The following is a 19673-nucleotide window of genomic DNA, read 5'->3' on the forward strand; positions in this document are numbered from 1 at the left end:
CTAGGTAAACATTGAAATGTTTAAGAAAAAGTCATAAATCCTGACCACCACTGCAGTTTGGACACTACACACATTTCAGAGGCTGTGATGTTCATAAAGAGGGTGGCCTGGCTGGTGGGCTGACAGATGCCTCATCGGGAAGGATGCGTTTAGGCGCAGAAACTAACAGACTCTTGGTCCGAGAGAACTGGTGGTTCCTGACCACCACGGTGGTGGCTGACCCCACTCCTGTGGCAGTATGGCACACAAAGGCCATGTACGTGAACTTAAGGAGCTGTGTTTTTAAGCGTTTAAACAAAGCAACATAGAACATTTTCCTGGCAGCAGAGCACTGCAGTCTTAACAGCATCAGCGCCAGTGGACTTCCCAATCTGGGGATACCCAGACCATGATGGTGAGGAACCCGGAAAAGGCCACTCTGTAGAACTCTAAGATCTGGAGCTCAGCAAACCAGCTGCACCTTATACTATAACTGCAGGGGCTCTCTGGGGATCTGCTTCCAGAGCTCTAGACCCTTTTCCACTGCAGGTAACACTGACGTTCTTGTTTATAACAATAGTGACAAGGATCCTTCATCCTGAAACCCACCAATGAGTCATCTTAAGTGGCATCCGATGCAACGACTTTATTTCATTTCCAGCCACCAGAGCAAAGGAAAGGGTAAAAGGGACCAAGCCCTGCTTGTGCTGGGGAATCTCAACGCATTGCCTTCCATCCCAATGTTACTTCTCTAAGCATATTGTTAAAACCACCAGCACAATGTTGAGCAATGAGTGTCATAGACAGTGAGCAAAATTACCTCATACTTGACACTAATGGAAAAGATTCTAGTGTTTTGCCATTAAGTATCATTTTCTCTGCAGGTTTCTGGTAGATATTTTTCAAGGTTCCTTCAAGTGCTTCTATTAAAAAAGAAGGTACAGCGGTAATAACCTAAGCTCCTACCTTGAGGAATATTTGGAAAAAGAGGAACAAATTAGACTCAAAGTACAAAAAAGGAAATAATCGAACTGAGAATGGAAATAGTGAAATACAGAGCAAACAATAGAGAAAAATCAAGAGAACCATAGGTTTGTTCTTTGAAAACAGAAATAAAATTGATAAATGAAAGGGAAGGAGAGAGGGAGAGAACGCACACAGACCAGCGGCACGGAATGAAAGTGGACGTGCTGGATCTTCCAGATGTTATGTGGTCGGTATTGCGGAAAGACTGTGACAAAAACTGGAAAATTCAGATTAACTGTAGTTTTATTTTTTCTGTACAGGGGCAGACAGAGACATTTCAGGCCATCCCAACTACTCCATTTTAGTACAATAGCTAAAAGCAGCCAAAGATGACAGGCACTGGTCCATTCGGCCAGGGGCTGTACTTTGCCAACCCCTGACTTAAATAAAATAAAAAACTTCTTAGAAAAATTAAAAATTTTCCAAAACTGACCCAAGAAGAGAAGAAACCCCCGAAGTTAAGTAGACACATATGTATAAATGAGACCAATTTATAACAATAATAAAATGTTCTATAAAGGAAACCCCAGACATGCCAGGCATGGTGGCGCACGCTTGTAATCCCCGCGCTTGGGAAGCAGAGACAGGAGAATGGCGCAGGTTCAAAGCCAGATGTGCTGGCTTAAGAGACCCTGTTTCCAAATAAAAATATAAAAAAATAGGTCTGGGAGAGTAGCCCAGAGATAGAAGGGTTTCCAGGAACTCCAGTACCACTGAGAAGAAAGAAAGAAAGAAAGAAAGAAAGAAAGAAAGAAAGAAAGAAAGAAAGAAAGAAAGAAGAGGGAGGAAGGAAGGAAGGAAGGAAGGAAGGAAGGAAGGAAGGAAGGAAGGAAGACCCAGACCCAGATATCATCATCATATATACAGTCAATTGACTTTTGACCAAGATGTCAAGGTAACTCAATAGAAAAAAGAAAGATGCATGAATTATAGTTCTAAATGAAAGACTCAGAATCACAAAGCACCGTGAAGGAAATAGAAGAACATATTCTTGACCTTTAGATAGGCAAGAATTTCTCATACAAGACATGAAAAGCTCTAACCATCAAAGGAAAATTTGGTATATTACATCTAAATTATAACTTTCTTCTCATAATACATACAACTAAGAAAACGAGCAGCTTATTCATTTTCTGACAAAGGACTTATATATAAAGTAAACTAAGAAAGTCTGCAATCAACCATAAAATGTTAGACCACCCAACTTTTTAAAAAATGGAGCAAAAAGATTTGAACAGATACTTATTGCAGAAGACAGAATGCCAGTTAACACACAAGAAATCATTCAACATCTTTAGACATTAGAGAAGTATAAAAAATTAAAATCACAATAAGATACTATAGCCACTGAAATGGCTAAAATTAAAGAATAACACCAAATATGGGCAAGGATATGAAGTATGTGGAATTTTGTTATATTATTGATGGGAGTGTAACAATAGAAAACTGTTTAGCTGTTCTTAAATGGTTAAATATATATACCGTCTCTATTACCAGGCAATTTCACTTTTATATATTTATCCAGAAGAAATGAAAACATATCCACAAAGACTTTTTTCAAGAATGTTTAAAGCAGCCTTATGCCTAAAACTGGAAAGCCAATTGTCAGTTAATAAAATGAAAAAACATAGTCTGATATTCTGATACAATGGAATATTACTAAGCACTTAAGAATGCACAGAGAATATGTGGGATGACATGGATTTATCTTAAAAAATGTTTGTGGAGGAGCCCAAAGGGTATGAGATCCAGCCTTAAGCTAACTTATTAGCCTGCTGCCTCTTGTGGATGATGGCAGAAGACACAGAGATTCCTGAGTCAGAGACAAAGAAGAATTTATTACTCACAGCAAAGCCCAGGGCATCTTAGAGCATCCCCAGTTGTATCAGTTCTCTAAGGGCAAACATTCAAAGGCTGTGCAGAAGAGTCAGCACATGCAGTGAGCTATGTCACAAGAGAAAAGTTCTGAGTTAAGGAAGCCCAAATCTCTCATAAAAGACAGTAAGCTTGCCTGACCTTTGCCCCAGGGAAAGATGTTTTTTCATACTGGAGAATAAACCAACTGACCCTTGGCTCTGAAGCGAGGCACTCTGTCTTCAAGAATGTGCACTGTGCACATGCACTCCTGAAGAGATGATCCAGACCAAAGGGCAGCAAGTACTCCTGATCAAATAATGTAGAGAAGTGTGAGGTCCGTGAATACCGTCCACCAACAAGGCCGAGTGAAAAGCCCAGATAAAAATGAAGATGTGCTAATTTATGAGATTCACCAACAGAATTTTCTTCTGTATTATTTCATTTTTCATTTTCTATCTTTGTTTATGTCCACAATAGCTAACATAGCATAGATTTATCTGTTCTTTTGATGGTCTGATAACAACTATTAGAACGTGTTCAGTTTGGGGTTGGGTGCAAACCTGACCATAGGACCATGGACACAGTTGCAATTATATCTGTGCCTGTCTATTGAGATCTTCAACCTCACTTTGAATTGATTCAAGAAAAAGTATTTATAGAGCCGGGCAAGGTGGTGCACACTTGAAATCTTAGTACTTGGGAGGCTGAGACAGGAGGATCTGGGTTCATGATCAGCCTCAGCTACTTAATGAGACCCTCTGCAACGTAGTGAGACCCTGTTTCAAAATAAAAAATCAGTCTGAGAATGTAGTTCATTGGTAGAATGCCCCTGAGTTCAATCCCCAGCACCACTATATATATATATATATATATATATATATATATATATATATATATATATATTCATTTATAGAAAATTTACTTTGGCAAAACAATATCACAAAGTTACACAGTCATTTTATTTTATACTTATTTATTTATTTGTTCATTTGCTTGTGATACTGAGGATGGAACCCAGCAGTTTTCTACCTTCAAGCTACACTCCTAGCACTATTTTTTTGTCTTTTATTTTTGTAAAAGGATCTCACTGAGTTGCAAAGGGCTCACTAAGTAGTAGCTGAGCCTGTTCTCCAACCGTGATCCTCCTGTCTCAGCCTACAAAATTCTAGGATTACAACCGTGTGTCACCAGGCCCAGCTTTACACAGTCATTTAAAAATCTTTTACTCTTTTACACTGTTGGTGGGAATGCAAACTAGTTCAGCCACTATGGAGATCTGTGTGGAGATTCCTAAGAAAGGTGGGAATAGATCCACCATATGATCCAGCTCTACCACTTCTGGGTATCTTTCCAAAGGGGTTGAATTCAGGGAACTACAGCAACATATGCATACCTATGTTCATAGCAGCACAATTCGTAATAGCCAAAACATGGAACCAACCCAGATCACCATCAACAGATGAATGGATAGCAAAACTGTGGGAAATACACACAATGGAATTCTATTCAGCCATAAAGAAGAACAAAATTATATCATTTGCAAGAAGATGGAAAGCCCTGGAGAACATTATGTTAAGTGAGATCAGCCAAGCACAGAAGGAGAAGGTACATGTTTCCTCTAATATGCCCAAACTAGGAAACACAGAGGATACCAGTGGGACTCCAGATAATGGAGGGAAAATATCAGCAAAGTTTGAATGGAAAGATAGGAGAGGAGGAAGGCTGATCTTGATTAATGAGGGTCTACATCTGAATATGTGTAATATTATGAATATGACATGGTTAAGCTGGACAACCATTGGTGGAAGGGGGAAGGGAAAACGGGTGGCGGGGGGAGAGGGCACCAAATATAGTTTAAATGTATACTATTTATGTTCAATAAAAAATTTGTTTAAAAAATCTTTTACTCAAAGGGATGCTTTTGTCATTCCCCAGTCATTTGTTGTTTAAAATTTTTTCTCTGAAATACAAAAATAAAGTGTGTTATTGGGAGTTCAAAGAACCAATTCTTGTGTTAACGGATCAGACTGGAATTATACTGCACACAGAAATGACAAATCCCTTTTCCTCTCACCTTCATCTGTCACTGCGGGGATCTTACAGTACCGCAGAATCTGTTATTCTTTCTTTAGAGAAGAGGTGACGAACTATGGGCCATGAGCCAAGCTTGGCCCACCATTTATTTTTATGAATAATGTTTTATTGGAACCCAGCCACATATATTCACTTACAAATCTACCTGTAGTTTCTTTTTAGCACCACAGCAGAGATGTATGGTTAGAGAAGACGGAAACATTTATCTCGTGCTTCTTCCCAGAAGACACTGGCTAACCCTTGCTCCACAGTCAAAACATAATCACGGCACAAGTCCTGGATACCTGGCTTGCTTTGTTTATACATTAGTTTTCAGGGTTTTGCCCTAGGGACAGACATGCCTCCTAGTACTCAGCTGGGATGTACAGCCTCTGCCAACTGTCCATCTCATCCACATTTAGTCCTTATCACTGACTGTGGACCTCCTGTGTTTATCGTTGTTGAATCTGAGTTTGTAATTCCTCTGGAATTTTACTGGGTTAATATAGGGTAGGTGACTGTCTATTTGACTACCGCTTCCTCTACTTGTAAGTTTGGACTGATTTTCTTTGCTCTTAGTAATCCATCGTTTCAATTTCATCTGTTGGCTAACTTCCAGGCACTCCTCATATTGTCTGATGTAGTATTCCCAGGAACAACATGTTTTTTTCATGTGTTCTATCAGTCACTACGGAGTCATCATTCCGTATCTATGAGGAACTGGATCCAGGACCTCCACAAATATAAAAATACACAGATGCTCAAGCCCCTTACATAAAATGGCTTCTATCTGGATGTAACTTATGTACATGTTCCCTCTACTTTAAGTTATCTCTAGATTGTTTGTGATATTTCATAATACAAGCTGGGAATAGTAGTGCATACCTGTAATTCCAGTACTTGGGAGGCTAAAACAAGAGGATCACAGGTTCATGCAACTTAGCAAGGCCTTCTGCAACTTAGTGAGACCCTGTTTTAAAATAAAAAAAAATAAAAAATAAAAAAGGACTGGGGGTATAGTTCAGAGGTAGAATGCCCCTGGGTTCAATCCCCAGTACTGCAAAAAAAAAAGTATAAATGCCATGTAAATATTCATTATGCTATATTATTTAGTGAATAATAACAAGAAAAGGGTTTGTATATATTCAGTTCAGATGCACTTTTTTTTTTTTGGTGGTGGTACTGGGGTTCCGGAAGCCCTTATACCTCCGAGCTACACTCCCAGACCTATTTTTATATTTTTATTTGGAAACATGGTCTCTTAATCCAACACGGCTGACTTTGAACCTGTGCGATCCTCCTGTCTCCGCCTCCCAAGCGCAGGGATTACAAGCGTGCACCACCTCACCTGGCCCTCAGATGCACTTTTATAATTCAAAGAAGACTTCTATATTGTGGCTCACTTTGTTTTAAAATTATTTCTCAGGACTAATACTAACTATAATTTTGGATGAGAGAAGTGAAAAAGATGTGCTTTCTCATAATCCTATTGTGGGTTGCTGCTGAATATAAAACATGAAGCTATCAGATCACATTTTTCATGAAGGAAAAAAACATAGTTACATCCAACATATCCTAGGTGGCTCCAGGACTGATGGAGCCCACTAGTTAGGTAAAAATAAAAAACATTACCAATTTTGTATCCAATTTCTTTTTAAAATGATTTCTCAAGCAGTGACTAAAAGTAAGGTAAAAAAATGGCTTCATGCAGCAAAATGAGGGTCTTTTCCTAATCAGTGATTCTGAACCTTTTTATTGGGGAAGAATAGATGGATAATGAGAAAATTTTATATTGCTTATCATAAGTTTTATCAAAAGCTCTTTGCAAAATGTCTCTACACAATACAGTTATTAATATTTTAAATGCAAATGCTTCTTTTTCTTTTTTGATTATTTTTTCACCCAGATAAGTAATAAAAGATAAAGGGAATATTTTTCTTACTAGGTCCTAAGACTCTAAAACAAAATATTTTTGCCAGGGAAACTTCAAATTTGAAAAACAAAATTTATTATACTTGTCACATTTTCAAAGTCTCTGACAAGGCAGGCATGTGTATATATAAATATATGTCCAAAAGACAGCATTCTTAGCTTTAATCCCCATAATATCATACATGCCCTCATAATAGGTCTTGGGGAAAGAAATAGAATTTAAAATAATTATCCTAGTTTCTTTAAATCACTCTACTTCGCAAGCAAAAACTAAAGAAAGAAATACTTGTTCACACCGATCATTAATTATAGTCAACTCTGATCTCTAGTTTTAACATTGAGCTATTTTAAAGGACTAACGTTCATTTTAAAAACTGCTCACTGTATTAGAAAGAATGGTTTTCATTAAAAACACTCTCTAGCAGATGATTTCTCCATTTTTAAAGGGAGAACACAAAAATGAATTCAACTTAGATGCACGCACTTCTCATGGCCCAAACAGCAGCTTTCGTGGTGTGCAAGCATTAGCTTTTCTAGCGTGCATGCTGGAACCAGTCCCAGAACTGAAGCACTGTGTTGAAGACATCTGTTTGGCGTGTCTGTCAAACATTCTAATTTGTGCTTGAAGTGTTTCATAATTAAGTAGACATATACTTTCTATGTATGTATTTTGAACACACATACATTTGTGTGTGTGTGTGTATATCTTGAACATAATGGAAGACTTTAAAACTATCTCAGTAGAGAACAAAGCCAGATTCCATTAATAAGTTGAACTAGTTAAAATTCCTGGAACCTCAATCACTTTAGCCACAAGTGTAAGTAAATAAGAAGAACCAACCGAAGCCGGGCGTGGTGGCGCACGCTTGTAATCCCAGCATTTGGGAGGCTGAGACAGGAGGATAGCGGTTTGTGGACAGCCTCAGCTACTTAGTGAGGCCCTTTGCAAATAAGTGAGACCCTGTTTCAAAATAAGGAATAAAAAATTGGGCTGGAGGTGCAGCTCGGAGGTCAAATGCCTCTGGGTTCCATCCCCAGACCCGCCCCCCCCCAAAAAAAAGAACCAAACCCAATTTCGCTGGCCAGGAGGGAGTGAATGAGCATGTATACACTGACATTGGGAAGGGGAATTTGATACCATCTTCCAAAAGCCTTGACCCAACAATTTTACTTCTGAAAATTTATTTCAATAAAATTAAGAAAAAATATGTTCAATGTGTATATTTACTTTAGTATTAAGGCTATTTACTTTAGTATTAAGGATAGCCAAAAATAGAAAACAATGTGGCTAGCCAGTATTACCAATGGTTAGTAATGATAAAAGGTAGTCTTTCAACCTACTTCATTAAGCTGACATGAACAGTTCCTTTATTAACACAGAGAAATTTTAAGTAAAATAAAACATATCTAGCTGGGCATGGTGGCACATACTTGTAATCCCAGTTACTTGGGAGGCTGAAAAAGGAGGATTGAAAATTTGAGGCCACTCAGCTACTTAGTGAGGCCCTCAGCAACTTAGTGAGACCCTGTTTAAAAATAAAAAATAGGCCGGACGTGGTGTCACACGCTTGTAATCCCCGTGTTTGGGAGGCAGAGACAGGAGGATCGTGCAGGTTCGAAGCCAGCCACGCTGACTTAAGAGACCCTGTTTCCAAATAAAATATAAAATAGGTCTGGGAGTGTAGCCTGGAGGTAGAGGGTTCCATCCCCAGGACCACCAAAAAAAAAAAAATAATAATAATAATAAATAGGGAAGGGGTGTAACTTGAAAGCAGAATGTCTCTGGATTCAATCCCCAGTAGAATAAATAAATAAATAAATAAATAAATAAATAAATAAATAAAACATACCTAAATGCAAAGTACATAACAAAACATGAAAGAAGAGAAGGGGGGGGGTGAGAAGGGGACAGAGAGAAAAGGGAAAGTGGGCAGAGACAACTTTCTTCCCTAATGACAGGAATATGACTCAAAGCCAGAGCAATGGATTGTGCTAAGTAAGGTAATGCCATGGCGACATCGAAGAGGACCTGGGGAGAGACTCAAACATCTGCAGGACACCTGAGGACACAAATGTCTCCATCTCTGCTGTGCCTGTCACCTCCCCTTTCACAAGGGAGGGAGTCAGAACCGACACTGGCATAGTCCTATTTTGGACGTGATGTCCAAATAGTTACACAGCCCAATAACTGGTTCTAGAAAACCTCTATTCACCAGCTCAAGGAAGCAATATACAAACTTGAAATACCTAACTACTTTGGAAAGGAATAAAGTTCTTGACAACAAATCAAACTCTCAAGTCTACGCCATGTGAAGCTGTGGTATCCAAAGTGACCCCACAAATGTGATCAGAAATGTCAAACTGATTAACTACAAAATCAATCCAAAATCCACAGGTCATCTTGAATAAATGAAGGGAAAAACACACTACAGACACATTTGCTCCACTCAGAATACAGAATTTTTATAGAAAAAGCAAACTAAGGTAAAGAAAACCTTTTAAAAATGAACATACGCTGGGCGTGGTGGCGCACACTTGTAATCCCAGCATTCGGGAGGCTGAGACTGGAGGATCGCGGTTCGCGGACAGCCTCAGTTACTACTTAGTGAAGCCCTCTGCAACTTAGTGAGACCCTGCTTCAAAATAAAGAATAAAAAATAGGGCAGGGGGTGTAGCTCAGAGGTTGAATGTCCCTGGGTTCCAGCCCCAGACCCACACACACAAAAAAAAAAACAACGAACATACAAAAACCAAATTCAATGTAGCAGACGAGCCAGACTCAAGAGAACTACAGTTGGTAGAACAATCTAAATAAAACTAAAACTGTTCAACATCTCTGAAATAACTAATGAGATAAGAAACTAGAAATCACAATGGAAAGATACATCATCAGAAGACTGTCCTTTAAAGGCTTCCTCAATAAGAACGCTATCACCTGGGAAATAAGAGAAGGGTCCATGAATGGGAGGCCATCAAATCAGAAAGGTCCTGCACAGTGAGGGAAACAGCAGCATCAGGAGGGAGCCCGCAGGAAGAGACAAAACCTTTGCTGGCTACTCTGCTGACAGGATTAATACTTAGAATACATAAAGAACTCAAGAACTGGATGTGATGGTGAATGCCTATAATCCTAGAACCTGAGAGTTTGAGACAGGAGGATCGCAGGTTTGAAGCCAGCCTCAGCAACCTAGCAAGGCCCTCAGCAACTTAGAGAGATCCTCTTTCAAAATAAAAGATGAATAAAGAAAACAGGGCTGGGGTGTAGCTCAGCTCAGAAGTAGAAATCCTGGGTTTAATTCCCATTGCCATGCACACAAAAGAAAAGAAGAGAAAAAAAGAAAGAAAGAAAGGGAGAAGGAGGTAGGGAGGGAGGACAGAAGGAAAGAGGGAGGAAGGAAGAAAAGAAAGAAAAAGAAAGGAAGGAAGAAAAGAAGAAAGAAACCTAATCAATAAATCAGCAATTAAACAAAATTTTCAAGGAAAGAAATAAAATGGCCAACAAATACATGAAAGATTCTCAACGTTTTTAGTAACCAAAGAAGTTCCAATCAAAATTACATGGAGATTTCATTTTGCCTCAGTTAAAAGGGCAATCATCACCAGGCATGGTGGCACACGCTTGTAATCCCAACATTCAGGAGGCTGAGACCAGAGGACCGTGGTTCGCGGACAGCCTCAGCTATTTAATGAGGCCCTCTGCAACTTAGTGAGACCCTGTTTCAAAATAAAGAACAAAAATAGAACAGGGAGTATAGCTTGGAGGTCGAATGTCCCTGGGTTCCATCCCCAGACCAGCAAAAAATAATAATAAAATAATAAGGGCAATCATCAAGATAAATAACTACTAATGAGGATGGGGGGAAGAAAAAACTCTTGTACATTGTTGATGGGACTACAAATTAATACAACCATAATGGAACTCAGCATGAAGATTCCTCAAAAGAACAGGAATGGAACCACCATATGACGCATTTACACCACTCCTCAGTATTTATTCAAAAGAACTAGTCAAAGTACTAGAGTGATACACACATACCCATTTTCATGGCAGCATGATTCACAACAGCCAGGTTATGGGACCAGCCTCGGTGTCCATCAACAGAGGAATGGATAAAGAAAATGTGGCATATGGACACAATGGAGTTCTACTCAGCCAGAAAGAAGAACAAAATTATGTCGTTTACTGGTGAATGGATTAAACTGAAGAACATTATGTTGTGTGAAATAAGCCAGACTCAGAAAGTCAGAGGTTATATGTTTTGTCTCACATGTGTACATTAGCATGAATAAAATAATAAGAAAAGAGACCTCACAGAAATGAAGACCAATAAAGTAAAGGAAGTGGGTAGATGGAGGGAGGGGTAGGAAAGGGAGGCACTGGAGAATGAAACTGACTATGTTATGTGCATGTACACATATGACACGGTAAATTCCACAACTATGTGTAATTATAATGCACCCATGTTAAAAAAAAAAAAGAACTAAAGAGAACTTTAGGAGATTGAGATGCAGTTACTGAAATTAAACTAATGAAACAAATGAGGTATTTGAAAGGGAATATTTGTCTACTGTTGATAACAATTAGGACAGTCATTGTGGAAAACAGTATTGCAGTTCCTGAGAAAACTAAAGAGAGAAGCACCGTATGATCCAGAGGAGTAAGATCACATGGAAGTACCATTTGATCTCTGGTATATATCCCAGAGCATTGAAATCAGCAAGTCAAAGAGACATTTGCACTCCCAGGTCCATTGCAGCCCTACTCCTAGGCCAAGACTATAGTCAACTTACTTGTCCATCAATAGATGAAATAATTTTTTAAAGAAAATAGGGTAAATACGCACAATGGAATACAATCCAGTCTTTAAAAGATAAAAAAAATTGTCCTTCACAATAGTGATGAGCCTAAAGGACACATCATGCTAAGTGAACTACGCAAGGCACAGAAAGACAAATACTGCCTGAGCTCACTTAGGTGCAGAGTATAACAAGATGAAATGCATTTATTTTATTTATTTATTTATTTATTTATTTATTTATTTATTTTTGGTGGTACTGGGGTGGAACCCAGAGGCTTTCTACCTTCGGGCTATACCCCCAGACCTATTTCTTATACTTTATTTGGAAACAGGGTCTCACTAAGTTGCTGAGAGCCTCACTAAGTAGCTGAGGCTGGCTTCGAACCTGTGCAATCCTCCTGTCTCCGCCTCCCAAGCGTGCGCCACCTCGCCCGGCTTGATGGAATGCATTTAAACAGAGTAAAATGGTGCTCATGGAGGCAGGGACACTGGAGAGATGTTAGTCAAATGACAAAAAGTTCAATTAGAAAGAATAAGCACAAGAATTCTGTGGTATACCATGTCGAGCACAGTCAACAAAATATTGGATATTTGAAAATTGCTAACAGAGGTTTTAAATGTTCCCACTACTAAAAAATATAAATGTGTGTGAGGTAACATCTGTGTGAAATAGGTCAATTTAGCCCTTCTACAATGCATACATATATTAAAACATCCAATTGTACACCATAAATATACACAATTTTATTTGCCAATTAAAATAAGTTAAAAAAAATTCCGTGGTGCTGGGCATAAACTCAGGGGCATTCTATCTCTGAGCTACATCCTCCAGCTCTTGTTAAGTTTCTGAGGGTCTTCTAAGTTGCTGAGGCTGGCTTCAAACCCAAGATCCTCCTGCCTCAGACTTAATAGTGGCACACACTGGTAATTCCAGCATTTGGGAGGCTGAGACAGGAAGATCTGGGTTCGAGGACAGCCTCAGCTACTTAGTGAGGCCTTTTGCAACTCAGTGAGACCCTGTTTCAAAATAAAGAATGAAGAATAGGGCTGGGTGTATAGCTCAGAGGGAGGTAGAATATCCCCATTCCTAGTACTGAAAAAAAAAGCACCAATGAAAAGAAAGCAGATTCAAATCAGAAATGGAAGAGAATTTTCCAGAAATGAAGAAAGATACGTAAATGAAGATTCAAAACATTCATTGAGTCCTTAGAAGGCTAATTTTGAAAAGACAAAAACCCCTACAACTAAATATTATATAATAAAATTTCAGAAACAGAAAAAAAAAATAAAAGCAGCCCAAACCAAGACAGATTATAAATAAAAAAATGTAACTGACTTAAGACCTCACAACAATAAAAGCCATAAGATAGTGGGGGAATATATAATATATATTATAATAATATATATTATAATAATATATATTATATATTATAATTATATATATATATATATATATATATATATATAACCTCTGTACTATACCCCAGACATATTTTTTATTCTTTTTTTTTTAATATTTTTGAAACAGAGTCTCACTAGTTGTGGAGGGCCTTACTAATTAGCTGAGTCTGGCCTGTGATCCTCCTGTCTCAGCCTCCCAAGTACTGGGATTACAAGTATGCGCCAACATGCCTGGCTGGAAAAATTATTTTGAGAGTTCTGAAAAAACTTTGAGTTGAAAGTTAGGAATACTCTCAACTCAAAATTCTATACCTAACTAAACTATTAAACGGGACATCAAAATAAAGATGAGGGACCAGAAAGGTTTCTATTATAATCCATCACTCCCCAAACACTGAAGGACCTACTAAAAAAGGAGTTGGATTCAGAAATAGAAAATGGGATGAAAGGTGATAATGAATGAAGCTACTGCTTATTATATTGGTAAATCTAAGGATGACTTTCAATAATAAAGCCGTCACCACCACAAATAATCGAGGCTCAGAAAAAAAAATGAGATCAAACAATAGCAAATTATGGCAATTTGGGGAGTCGTGAACAGAATAAATAAATTATTGATGAAAAAGAAATAAGAACTATGAGTAGTTAACCAGAACTTAAGAGCCGTGGGAGCAGGAACATCACTTTGGAACCACAGCGCTTGATTAGCAGTGTGAGGGCGGACACGGTGGTGCACACCCGTAATCCCAGCGGTTGGAAGGCTGAGGCAAGAAAATTGCAGATTCAAGGCCAGTACACAATAACGTAGAGAGACCCTGTTTCAAAATAAAATTATTAAATAGGTCTGGAGGTAGAGCTCAGATATAGAACGCCCATGTGTTCAAGAACTAGTACCCCTCCTGCAAAAAAAAAAGGAAGATAAAGGAAAAGAAAAAGTTTAACAATCAGAGTAAACGTAAAGAAGGTACAGGGAAGCCGGCGTGGTGGGGCACGCTTGTAATCCCCGCGTTTGGGAGGCTGAGACAGGAGGATGGCGGTTCACGGACAGCCTCAGCTACTTAGTGAGGCCCTTTGCAACTCAGTGAGACTTTATTTCAAAATAAAGAATAAAAAATAGGGCTGGGCATGTAGCTCCGAGGTAGAATGTCCCTGGGTTCAATCCCTAGTACCACACACACATACACACACACACACACACACACACACACACACACACACACAAATGGTACAAGGAGAGAATAAATTTTGGTATATCTATACAAAGAAATACTATTTGGAGACCCCTGGAAAAACCGGACCCAGTAAGACGCTGGGATCTGGGCGGGGGTCGCGGGCTGGGCACGCCAGATGGGGCCCGGGTCGCGGGACTCTGGGCCCCAGGCCGAACTGCGAGTAGCACGTCAGACCCCTGGAGAAACCAGGCCCAGTAAGATGCTGGGTTCTGGGCAGGGGTCGCGCGCGGGGCACGCCAGCTGGGGCCCGGGTCGCGGGACTCTGGGCCCCGGGCCAAACTGCGAGTAGCACGCCAGACCCCTGGAGAAACCGGGCCCAGAACAGAAAAAGATAAAGAAAAATATTGGAGAGGTGGTAAGAAAGCCGTTATGGATGCCAGGACACTGGAGATGCAGACAAAACTTATCTAAATGCACTGGAACTTATGGAAAAATTCGCCGTGAAAGAGGACTGCTATTTCTCTATATTGGTAAGAATCTCAGACATCACATATAAGGAGAGAGTTTAGCGGAGACCAAGGAGAAATGCGGTGTTGAAAGAGTTCTCCGCGATGGTGGTGGAGACTTGTATTCAGGAGAAGCAGAAACCGGATCTTACCAACTTTATTTTTTTGGAGAAATTACACCAAATGTCGAATGCTACCATCACGCATGCTTAGGAACACTGGACAACATTCAGAGTGGAAAAAGAGCCTGGGAAGGATTTGAAACAGTGGAGGCAGTGGCAATGCCAGTGGTCAATATTCGGGGGAGGCAGAGATCTGATACATTATAACTGGAACCTTTGAAATAATAACCACAGAGACAGTGATCGGAACCTGCGGAGGGGTCAGGCGGGCGCCGGGGCCAGTGGCCGACATCGGAGCTTGCTGTGAGGCAAGGCCACTACTGAGGCCTCTGTGGCCGGGATTGGAACCTGCAGAGGGGTTAGACCGATGCTGGGGCCAGCGAGGCCGGCATTGGAGCCTGCCATAATGCAAGGCTTGTGCTAGGGCCTGTGAGGTCGGGCCCGGAACTTGCTGAGGGGTTAGGCCGGTGCTGGGGTCAGCGAGGCCGGCATCGGAGCCTGCCGTGAGGCAAGGCCAGTGTTGGGGCCCCCGAGGATGGGACCGGAGCCTGCTGAGGGGTTAGGCCGGTGCTGGGGCCAGCGAGGCCGGCATCAGAGCCTGCCATGAGGCAAGGCCGGTACTTGGGCCTCCGAGGCCAGGATAAGAGCCTGCCGAGGGGTTAGGCCGGTGCTGGGGCCGGTGAGGCCGGCATCGGAGCCTGCCTTGAGTCATGACCAGTGCTGGGGCCTCCGAGGCCGGGATCAGAGCCTGCCGAGGGGTTAGGGCGGTGCTGGGGCCAGTGAGGCCGGCATCGGAGCCTGCCGTGAGGCAAGGCCGGTACTGGGGCCTCCGAGGCCAGGATAAGAGCCTGCCGAGGGGTTAGGCCGGTGCTGGGGCCAGCGAGGCCGACATCGGAGCCTGCCTTGAGGCATGACCAGTGCTGGGGCCTCAGAGGCCGGGATTGGAGCCTGCCGAGGGGTTAGGCCGGTGCTGGGGCCAGCGAGGCCAGCATTGGAGCCTGCCGTGAGGCAAGGCCGGTACTAGGGCCTCCGAGGCCAGCATAAGAGCCTGCTGAGGGGTTAGGCCGGTGCTGGGGCCAGCGAGGCCGGCATCGGAGCCTGCCGTGAGGCATGACCAGTGCTGGGGCCTCCAAATCCGGGATCGGAGCCTGCCAAGGGGTTAGGCCAGTGCTGGGGCCAGCGAGGCCGGCATCGGAGCCTGCCTTGAGGCAAGGCCGGTACTGGGGCCTCTGAGGCCGGGATCAGAGCCTGCCGAGGGGTTAGGCCGCTGCTGGGGCCAGTGAGGCCGGCATCGGAGCCTGCCGTGAGGCAAGGCCGGTACTGGGGCCTCCGAGGCCAGGATAAGAGCCTGCCGAGAGGTTAGGCCGGTGCTGGGGCCAGCGAGGCCTGCATCGGAGCCTGCCTTGAGGCAAGGCCAGTACTGGGGCCTCGAGGCCAGGATAAGAGCCTGCCGAGGGGTTAGGCCGGTGCTGGGGCCAGCGAGGCCGGCATCGGAGCCTGCCGTGAGGCATGACCAGTGCTGGGGCCTCCGAGGCCAGGATCGGAGCCTGCCGAGGGCTTAGGCCGGTGCTGGGGCCAGCGAGGCCGGCATCGGAGCCTGCCGTGAGGCAAGTCCGGTACTGGGGCCTCGAGGCCAGGATAAGAGCCTGCCGAGGGGTTAGGCCGGTGCTGGGGCCAGCGAGGCCGGCATCGGAGCCTGCCTTGAGGCATGACCAGTGCTGGGGCCTCCGAGGCCAGGATCGGAGCCTGCTGAGGGCTTAGGCCGGTGCTGGGGCCAGCGAGGCTGGCATCGGAGCCTGCCGTGAGGCAAGGCCGGTACTGGGGCCTCTGAGGCCAGGACAAGAGCCTGCCGAGGGGTTAGGCCGGTGCTGGGGCCAGAGAAGCCGGCATCGGAGCCTGCCTGAGGCAAGGCCGGTACTGGGGCCTCCAAGGCCAGGATAAGAGCCTGCTGAGTGGTTAGGCCGGTGCTGGGGCCAGCGAGGCCGGCATCGGAGCCTGCCTTGATGCATGACCAGTGCTGGGGCCTCCAAATCCGGGATCGGAGCCTGCCAAGGGGTTAGGCCGGTGCTGGGGCCAGCGAGGCCGTCATCGGAGCCTGCCTTGAGGCAAGGCCGGTACTGGGGCCTCTGAGGCCGGGATCGGAGCCTGCTGCGGGGTTAGGCCGCTGCTGGGGCCAGTGAGGCTGGCATCGGAGCCTGCCGTGAGGCAAGGCCGGTACTGGGGCCTCCGAGGCCAGGATAAGAGCCTGCCGAGGGGTTAGGCCGGTGCTGGGGCCAGTGAGGCCGGCATCGGAGCCTGCCGTGAGGCAAGGCCGTTACTGGGGCCTCGAGGCCAAGATAAGAGCCTGCCGAGGAGTTAGGCCGGTGCTGGGGCCAGCGAGGCCGGCATCGGAACCTGCCGTGAGGCAAGGCCGGTACTGGGGCCTCCGAGGCCAGGATAAGAGCCTGCCGAGGGGTTAGGCCGGTGCTGGGGCCAGCGAGGCCAGCATCGGAGCCTGCCTTGAGGCATGACCAGTGCTGGGGCCTCCGAGGCCAGGATCGGTGCCTGCCGAGGAGTTAGGCTGGTGCTGGGGCCAGCGAGGCCGGCATCGGAGCCTGCCTTGAGGCAAGGCCAGTACTGGGGCCTCCAAATCCGTGATCGGAGCCTGCCAAGGGGTTAGGCCGGTGCTGGGGCCAGCGAGGCCGGCATCGGAGCCTGCCTTGAGGCAAGGCCGGTACTGGGGCTCTGAGGCCAGGATAAGAGCCTGCCGAGGGGTTAGGCCGGTGCTGGGGCCAGCGAGGCCGGCATCGGAGCCTGCCTTGAGGCATGACCAGTGCTGGGGCCTCCGAGGCCGGGATCGGAGCCTCCCGTTGGGTTAGGCTGGTGCTGGGGCCAACGAGGCCGGCATTGGAGCCTGCCATGAGGCTAGGCCGGTGCTGGGGCCTCCAAGGCCGGGATTGGAATCCTGCCAAGGGGTTAGACCGGTGCAGGGGCCAATGGCCAGCATCGGAGCCTGGCGTGAGGCAAGTTCACTCCTGCGGCCTCCAAGGTCGGGACCAAAGCCAGCTTAGGGGTTAGACCGGTTCAGGGGCCAGTGAGACCAGAACTGGGGCCTCCCATGAGGCAAGGCCGCTGCTTGAGCCAGCGAGGTCTGGATCAGTCCACTGAGTAGCCAGGCCACTACTGGGACCATCAAGAGTGGGATTGGTACTTGCAACGCAGCATGCACAGAGAAATATCGCAGAAAATATAAATCAGACGCTTCTCTTAATCAGCAATAACTAGGAGGAAAAGGGCAACAGGAAGAGGTTGAGCTATAGAAAGGGCCCTATAGTGAAGCAACTAATGTGACCAATCAGAGGGTATGGAATAGTGGAGGACGGAGCCTCTTTAAAATGCAGGAGGTACATAAACAAATGTATCAAAGTAAATCACCAAAGAAGTGTGGGATGGAGGGAGGGGGAGGGAATGGGATGGGGACTGGAGGAGGGCTAATTGGATGATGTGTGCTTGTATATCCTCTCAAGTCTTGTACTCCAATGTGATTGATATATGACTACAATGCACCAATTTAAAAAATAAATTAATTTAAAAAAAAAAGAAATACTATTTGTTTTTGTTAGTGTAGATTTGATGTATATTCATTACAAGAAAATTAAAGACAATACACTGAGTGAAAACATGAAGTAACCAAATAAAATATATGGTATGTGAAAAAAATTTTTATATATCTCTACCAAGATATATAGTTATATACTCACATTTATATGTTAACATCTATAAATTGATACATATTTATAGATAGAGATGTCTATTCATTCACACAGAAAGGTATATATAATAGACAGAGGAAAAACTTTTAATGTTTGTATGCCACGATGTTGTTTATGGAAAGTAAACCTATGACTATCTTTAAAAATTATTTTTTAATCCCTGCTCTTGGGAAGCTGAGACAGGAGGATCATGTAGGTTCGAAGCCAGCCTTAGCTGGCTTAAGAGACTCTGTTTCCAAATAAAATATTAAATAGTTCTGGGAGTGTAGCCTGGAGGTAAAAGGCCCTTGAGTTCCATCTTAAGTACCGCCAAAAAAAAAAATTGTTTTTCACAAAAGAATTATTTTTTACTTATTTTTCTTGTGGTACTGGGTATTGAACCCAGGATCATTCTACCTCTGAGATATATATATATATATAATCTCCAGCCCTATATTTGCCTTTATTTATTTATTTTAATTTGAGGCAACGTCTCAATAAATTGCAAAGCAAAGGGCTGCCAGGCATGGTGGTGCACACTTGTAATCCCTGCGCTTGGGAGGCTGAGACAGGAGGATTGCACAGGTTCGAAGCTGGCCTCAGCTACTTAGTGAGGCTCTCAGCAACTTAGTGAGACCCTATTTTCAAATAAAATATAAAAATAGGTCTGGGAGTATAGCCCGGGGGTAGAAAAGCCTCTGGCTTCTACCCCCAGTACCACTAATAAATAAATAAACAAATAAACAAACAAACAAATAAAGAGCAAAGGGCTGGCTATGAACCTATGATTCTCCTGTCTCAGTATTCAGATTACAAGTGTGTACCACCATGCTCAGCTTCTTTTTAATTTTTTTTACAAGTAACATAAATCATGAAATTGAGAAAAATAAAATTAATATAAACAGGAAAGATCCATAAAATATCATTTGCTGTTTTAAGCAATAAATATTCTAGTAGTCAAAAAAGACAAGTCAGAGGAAGAAGAGAATTAAATGAAAAAAACTTAGAGTAAAATAAGTAGAAATATGTGGAAAGATTTAAATTTGAGCAGTGATTGATAACAGCTGAAAGTTAA

General features: G+C 43.4%; 1 protein-coding gene across 2 annotated transcripts in view; it reads right to left on the bottom strand.

The window, feature by feature from the left end:
* The window catches only part of DNAH11 (dynein axonemal heavy chain 11), a gene marked incomplete at its 5' end in the record, with an annotated part of 386720 nt that overhangs the window by 243506 nt on the left and 123541 nt on the right, over positions 1–19673 (bottom strand). The window lies entirely within an intron of this gene.

The sequence above is a fragment of the Muscardinus avellanarius genome, assembly GCF_963383645.1.
Source record: "Muscardinus avellanarius genome assembly, chromosome: 9".
NCBI classification, from domain to species: domain Eukaryota; kingdom Metazoa; phylum Chordata; class Mammalia; order Rodentia; family Gliridae; genus Muscardinus; species Muscardinus avellanarius.